Genomic DNA, 8,257 nt, shown 5'->3' on the forward strand with positions numbered 1-8,257 from the left:
TTTCTAGAACTGTAATGTGCCTGGTCATGTTCTGTAATCCTTTATTATTTTATTCAGGTACAGATGGGCAAAAGCTACCATCCTCCCACTTATGATTTACCACCAGAGCAAGAAGGGAAATCTGAACAGTTCATATAACCGTCTGACGTTGTGCAAATTATTGTGATGGTTTCAAAACAGGATCAAGACCTAATTCTGCAGTGAACTCATAGAAAAGAAACAATTGGAGGATCCAGGCCTTAAATTGGTAGAAATGAAAGGTTGCTTTGATGAGAGCAGAGCCAAACTAACTTGGACCTCTCCCGATAGTTCTAAACATAAGCATGCCTTATGCTTGCTATTAAGGTAGGTATATTGACTGCGTGACCTACTTTCCAAGTAAAAACAAGATGAGAGATACACATTTAAAACATTAATTAAATCTTATTGGCCTTCAAGATTGAATGACTAGCAGAGTTGCTTACAATCTCATCTGTCAGGGCCAGAAATGCGCTATTCTGAGATTTTATTTCCTGCAAGAAGTCCTGCAAATATTCCCAGGCATCTTCAATGGACAACACTTCATACACAGCTGCTTTTTTATCTTCATGGGCCTTAGAGTTCTAAGAAGAAAGAGATTAATGGAATTCTACAGAATAGCAAATTAAGAATTATATTCAGTGCACTGAAAGGAATAGGACTTGAACACTGAAGAGTTCAAAACAAAAATCACAAAAGAAAAGATTTCACAATACAATAAAACAAATTCAGAGATGTGATTTTTCTAGTATACTGCACGTTATTCAGACCCTCATTCTAATGGAGTCATAGTCATTCCTCATGTATAGTATCTGTAGAGTTACACAAAGGAGGAATCTGGTACACAATGAAGTTTTGATCAGGAAGACTGACTATAGTGAAAATGGCTCCTTCACTCAAGCAGGAGAGATTTCTGTGTGCATTCAAGGTCATAACTGCTTACCTGACTGACAAAAATAAAGGTTTTATTCTTCTTTCTGCCAAGACAATACAGCTCTGGGCAATTCTTTTCTGACTCCTCCATCATCAACAGATTTGTTGACCAAGTTCCAGCTGCAGAAGCTTTATTAATGGTTATAACATGCAAGCCAAGAGGAAGACAGCTAGTCCCTAGCTCCCAAGCTGACTCTGTAGCACTAGTAGATAAAAATGTTTTTCTAACTTATAGACATACATTCCTGTACCAGAGAGGGCAGCTCCTCCTGTAGAGGCATGTGACGACACACTGTAGTACCTCAACTGCCCTCTGCCAGGAGGAGGGCAGCTTTGAATTGCAGTCAGGCCTCCATAATGAAACATTCTGGCAGAGGCAGCTCAGAAGGCTCCTTCCCATTCCCTCAGCCTCATCCACTTTGCGATGGCACATACTAGCTCCAGACACCTTGGTGGAGTGAGGATTGCAGGCAGCTTGCAAAGCTGTACTCCATTCATGGGGACTTTTTATGGCTATGAACTGCAGTTGGAGTTCTATCAACAGAACCCAGTGAATGAATTGGGCCCATTGTCTATATACTGTATTACGACCCTGCTGAATCAGTAAAATGTTGTCAGTTAAAAACATTTTTTTGTAAGTGCCATGTAATAATACAATTCTCTATACTAAAATATTGGGTATAGAAGTAGGAAAAGTCATCCATGGAAGTTGCAGAACTTATTAGAAGCTTCATTTTCAACAGGATCTTGTTTCAGTCAAGAAAGATTAACAAAGATGTGCACTACTTCTTACACACCAGATCTACCTAGTAAGAGTGTAGCTTTAGAGAGAGACTTAATTTAGCAAGAAAAATATGATTAAGACCTACTCTGTCAGTAATCATATTTTGTTCTGTATTAGCAAGGAACTGGCATTAGAACTCATAACATCTAGAAATCACATCCACCTCTGGTCGAAGGTAGTTATTGGCTTCCTTCCTGACTGATTCAGCAAGGTACTGAAGCACCATACCAGTATTTCGGTCTAAAAACGTCACCTTCTTTCAAGTCTGGCATCCATCCCCATTACTCTCAAAACAGATAAAATGTTGCTGGTCTCTAAATGGGGGGGGGGGAGAGAAGAAGAAGTGTGGAAGTAAACACGGGAAATGAAACAAATAACATTCTACAGATTTTTCTTGCAGAAACAGATAAGTTAGTGCTAACTATACCTATTATTGCACTGGAGTTTAGTCTCAGAGGATTGGGGGGATTACCATATCCAGGGCAGATGAGAAGTGAAATTAATGATTTTTTGTTTATATAAACAAGACTATTTTAAAAATGCACAAGAAAAAAAAATATGGAAAACAAGAGAAAGCTTATCCCCAGAGAAAAAGAATGTTAAAGTTACAGAAAAGCACGCTTACTGTACCTAGCAATTACTTCCATTGGGTTAACAGTTTGAGTCTTGAAAATTCAGTTCCCTTGCAGTTTGTTTTGTCACAAAGAGACATTGTAAAAACCTCAATTAAGTTTCTTTTTAAAAACAAAAAACAAAACACACACAAAAAACCCACAACAACACTACAGTTGTTAGTGTGCCAAGCAAGACTTTGTGCTATTGATTTAAACCTCTGACATTTTAAAGTGATCTGGTACTTACCTCCTCTAACAAAGTCAATTTTGAAGTGAAAGATTCAACTTTTTTTTCCTGTTATAAAAAGGAAAACAAGATACATGAAAATACACAGATGAGAAAAGAGTCATTATCCTCAATGAAAACTTAACATCCTTTAGTAATGAATACAGTAACTAACAAGGATTAAATATTGTTTATCTGCATATCAATATTTCAAGGTTTCTCTTGTTATATCTTTACACACTCTGATTTTTAAAAACATGGCTCAGCGCTGATCCTGTACTTTGAATTGTCTTGTGGAAGCCCTGGGTTTGCTTCCCAGTTCCACAATCCCTTGCTCCCCAAGCCAGCAAGCCAAACTGAATTCCCACATACTGTGGGCCCTTTGTCCTGAAGTATTTCTTTGTATTCTGTTATCAGTCAGAAAATTGAAATCTTATCATATCATTAAAAAGGTTATGAATAAGCCTATAGAAATGTTATCTAATATTTATTCTAAATATTAGAAAATATTTTATTAGTACAACTTTAAAATTATTTCACCAACATAGGACACAATCCTTTAAACACTCCATGCTTTGAGCACCAACTCATGTCCAAGTTTTACATTCAAAGTATTTGCAGGATCAGGCCCTTATCAAATATGACCCAGAAATCATATGAAATGTGAAATACAGCTAGATTAACAATAGTTGCTAGAATTCTTATTAAAAAAGGGACAGCATCTTTTGATGTAATATAATAAAAATATACATACCAGTCTTCTGCAGCATTCACAAACCACATGATTCTCCTCACACAAATTAATTGTTTTGCACTTGATGTCTTCAAGCTCATTTGATACATATTTTAAATTTTCTAGAGGTTGCTGCATGCTGTAAGATAGATGGACAAAAGCCACATTTACTTTGAAAGAGAGAGAGAGAGAGACGTTCATAGGCGCCGACTCTATGGGATGGAGCACCCATGGAAAAAATTGTGGGTGCTCAGCACCCACCAGCAGTTCTGCCGATCAGCTCCTCCCCCTCCCTCCCTGTGCCTCCCATGCCGAAGATCCGCTGTTCAGCAGAGTGCAGGAGGTGCTGGGGCAGGGGGTGAGGCAGGAAGAGGCCGGGGAGTCGGCTTGGGGCAGAGCAAGGGGTCAAGCACCCCCACCCTGGCAGAGGAAGTTAGCCCCTGTCATAAATATAAAGGGAAGGGTAAACCCCTTTGAAATCCCTCCTGGCCAGGGGAAAGCTCCTCTCACCTGTAAAGGGTTAAGAAGCTAAAGGTAACCTCGCTGGCACCTGACCAAAATGACCAATGAGGAGACAAGATACTTTCAAAAGCTGGGAGGAGGGAGAGAAACAAAGGGTTTGTGGGTCTGTCTGTAGTCGTCTTGGCCGGGGACAGAACAGGAATGGAGTCTTAGAACTTTTAGTAAGTAATCTAGCTAGGTATGTGTTAGATTATGATTTCTTTAAATGGCTGAGAAAAGAATTGTGCTGAATAGAATAACTATTTCTGTCTGTGTATCTTTTTTGTAACTTAAGGTTTTGCCTAGAGGGGTTCTCTATGTTTTTGAATCTAATTACCCTGTAAGATATATACCATCCTGATTTTACAGGGGGGATTTCTTTATTTCTATTTACTTCTATTTTTTATTAAAAGTCTTCTTGTAAAACACTGAATGCTTTTTCATTGTTCTCAGATCCAAGGGTTTGGGTTTGTGGTCACCTATGCAAATTGGTGAGGCTTTTTATCCAACATTTCCCAGGAAAGGGGGCGGTGCAAGTGTTGGGAGGATTGTTCATTGTTCTTAAGATCCAAGGGTCTGGGTCTGTAGTCACCTAGGCAAATTGGTGAGGCTTTTTACCAAACCTTGTCCAGGAAGTGGGGTGCAAGGTTTTGGGAAGTATTTTGGGGGGAAGGACGCGTCCAAACAGCTCTTCCCCAGTAACCAGTATTAGTTTGGTGGTGGTAGCGGCCATTCCAAGGATAACGGGGGTAATATTTTGTACCTTGGGGAAGTTTTGACCTAAGCTGGTAAAGATAAGCTTAGGAGGTTTTTCATGCAGGTCCCCACATCTGTACCCTAGAGTTCAGAGTGGGGGAGGAACCTTGACATGGTGGCACAGTGGTGGGATTAACCTGAAATCATTTTGAGATCCAGTTGAGATTTTTTGAACTAGAAATACAGATTTTAAAAAGGAATTTTTAGGAAGTCCAGAAGGCAGCTTTGAAACTGAAAGCAGCTTGGTTTCTCTCTGCTTTGTGGCCAAGCAGAGACAAAAGGGGATTATCTTGTGAATTGCAGGTTTTCTTTGCCTGGAGGCAGGGTACTTAACTCCTGCAGGGAAATTCACAGTCTTCCAACCCAGAGGTTTTTTTTTTTTTCTTTTCTTCCTAAAAGTAAATAGGGGGTGTGTGCTCTACCCATTTGCCTGGAGACAAAAGTGGCAGGGTTTTTTTTAGGATTTTGATTTTTTTTTTGTTTTACAAGGAGCACAGGTTTGAAAAGAAATTTTTTTTCTTCTTTGGGCTGGGTAAGCAGGTTTCCAAGTAGTTGGAGGGTTTTTGCTTTAATTTGGGCCCAGAGCAGAGACAAGGGAATTGTCTTTTTCTGTAGGCTGACAATCACTATCAGAGAATAGGTATTCTATTCCAGCACAGCAAAATTTTACAGCCAAGTTTTGTTTGTTTATTTCTAAACCTCGGGTGTAAAGTTAGTTAAAAACAGAGAGGTTAGAATGGCCAAATCCTCAGCTCGACTACAGCTGGAATTAGCCAAATTTCAGGCTGAGGAAAAACAAAGGGAACATGAAAGACAGATAGAACTCATGCAGCTGAAGAAGGAACAAGAAAGGGAGGCAGAACAACACCAAGAGGCTGCCCACAAGAGGGAAATGGAGGCAAGGAAGCATGTGGAGGAGGAGAAGGAAAAAGAGAGGAAGCATGTGGAGGAGATGGAGAGGATAAAGGCCCAGCAGAATATACCAACAAACCCTAGCAATCCTTCTCCAGGTACCACTTCCCATCCCAGAAAGTTCCCCACCTACAAGGCAGGTGATGATACTGAGGCCTTCTTAGAAAACTTCGAAAGGGCCTGCCTTGGGTACAACATCTCTACTGACCAATACATGGTAGAGCTGAGGCCGCAGCTCAGTGGACCCTTAGCTGAGGTGGCAGCTGAAATGCCTAAAGAACACATGAACAAGTATGAACTGTTTAAATCCAAGGCGAGAGTCAGAATGGGGATAACACCCGAGCAGTCTCGTCGGAGGTTCAGAGCCCTAAGGTGGAAACCAGACATGTCATTTACCCGACATGCCTACCACATTGTAAAACATTGGGATGCCTGGATATCAGGAGCAAGTGTTGAATCTCCAGTAAATTTGCCCTTCCTAATGCAAATGGAACAATTCTTAGAGGGTGTTCCTGAGGAAATAGAAAGATACATCCTAGATGGGAAACCCAAAACTGTAATTGAGGCAGGAGAGATTGGAGCCAGATGGGTGGAGGTGGCAGAGAAGAAGAAAACTGGTCGCAGTTGGAGCGGAGACCAGAAGGGACCACCCCAGACCACACCCTATTACCGGGGGCCGCCCAAAGCCCCACCTACCTCCCAAAGAACCCTCCAGACCCCTTATCGTCCCACCACCCCGTTCTCCAGCAACCCTCCTCGCCCCAGTGACCCGTCAGCTGGACGATGTTTTAAGTGTAACGAGCTGGGGCATGTAAAGGCCAACTGCCCCAAGAACCCCAACAGATTACAGTTCATTGCACCGGAATCACACCAGAGGTCCACAGGCCCAGATACCTCCCAGATAACCTTGGAGCGGAGGGAAACTGTGAGTGTGGGTGGGAAGAAGGTCACCGCGTGGAGGGACACCGGAGCACAAGTGTCAGCTATCCATGCTTCCTTAGTGGACCCCAATTTAATCAACCCAGAGATCCAAGTGACGATTCAACCCTTCAAGTCCAACTCTTTCAATTTGCCTACAGCCAAGTTGCCTGTCCAGTACAAGGGCTGGTCAGGAATGTGGACTTTTGCAGTCTATGATGATTATCCCATCCCCATGCTGTTGGGGGAAGACTTGGCCAATCATGTGAAGCAGGCCAAGAGGGTGGGAATGGTCACCCGCAACCAGGCTAAACAAGCCGTGAGGCCTAGCTCTGTTCCGGAAACTTCTATCAGGACCCAGTCAGAGGTGATGGACCTGGACCCCAGGCCAATGTCTGCAACAGCAGTAGTGGATCCAGTCCCAGAGACCCAGACGGAACCAGTCCCAGAACCGGAACCAGCCGAACAACCAACACCAGACCCCGTGTCAGCACTGAATCCAGTACTTGCAACCTCAACACCAGAGGGCCCCACCGAACCTGAACTGGCAGCAGCCGATAACCCTACACAAGAGGCTCAGCCGGAGCCTGAATCCCAACATAGTGCACCAGCGGAGAGCGGTTCACAGTCAACAGAAACAGCTCCATCCCCTATATCGCTTCCAGAGGGACCAAGCCTAGGTCCACAATCCAATGAGGAACTGATGTCTCCAGCATCAAGGGAACAGTTCCAGACCGAACAGGAAGCAGATGAAAGCCTCCAGAGAGCGTGGACGGCGGCACGGAGCAACCCACCGCCTCTCAGCTCTTCTAATCGATCCAGGTTTGTTGTAGAAAGAGGACTTTTATACAAGGAAACTCTTTCTGGGGGACACCAGGAAGACTGGCATCCTCAGAGACAGTTGGTAGTTCCAACTAAATACCGGGCCAAGCTCTTGAGCTTAGCCCATGATCACCCTAGTGGCCATGCTGGGGTGAACAGGACCAAAGACCGTTTGGGGGGGTCATTCCACTGGGAGGGAATGGGCAAGGATGTTTCTACCTATGTCCAGTCTTGTGAGGTGTGCCAAAGAGTGGGAAAACCCCAAGACCAGGTCAAAGCTCCTCTCCAGCCACTCCCCATCATTAAAGTTCCATTTCAGCGAGTAGCTGTGGATATTCTGGGTCCTTTTCCGAAAAAGACACCCAGAGGAAAGCAGTACATACTGACTTTCATGGATTTTGCCACCCGATGGCCGGAAGCAGTAGCTCTAAGCAACACCAGGGCTAAAAGTGTGTGCCAGGCACTAGCAGACATTTTTGCCAGGGTAGGTTGGCCCTCCGACATCCTCACAGATGCAGGGACTAATTTCCTGGCAGGAACTATGAAAAACCTTTGGGAAGCTCATGGGGTAAATCACTTGGTTGCCACTCCTTACCATCATCAAACAAATGGCATGGTGGAGAAGTTTAATGGAACTTTGGGGGCCATGATACGTAAATTCATAAATGAGCACTCCAATGATTGGGACCTAGTATTGCAGCAGTTGCTCTTTGCCTACAGAGCTGTACCACATCCCAGTTTAGGGTTTTCCCCATTTGAACTTGTATATGGCCGTGAGGTTAAGGGGCCATTGCAGTTGGTGAAGCAGCAATGGGAGGGATTTACACCTTCTCCAGGAACTAACATTCTGGACTTTGTAACCAACCTACAAACCACCCTCCGAACCTCTTTAGCCCTTGCTAGAGAAAACTTACAGGATGCTCAAAAAGAGCAAAAAGCCTGGTATGATAAACATGCCAGAGAGCGTTCCTTCAAAGTAGGAGACCAGGTCATGGTCTTAAAGGCGCTCCAGGCCCATAAAATGGAAGCATCGTGGGAAG

This window comes from Lepidochelys kempii, chromosome 6 (genome assembly GCF_965140265.1).
Source record: "Lepidochelys kempii isolate rLepKem1 chromosome 6, rLepKem1.hap2, whole genome shotgun sequence".
Classification (NCBI taxonomy): domain Eukaryota; kingdom Metazoa; phylum Chordata; order Testudines; family Cheloniidae; genus Lepidochelys; species Lepidochelys kempii.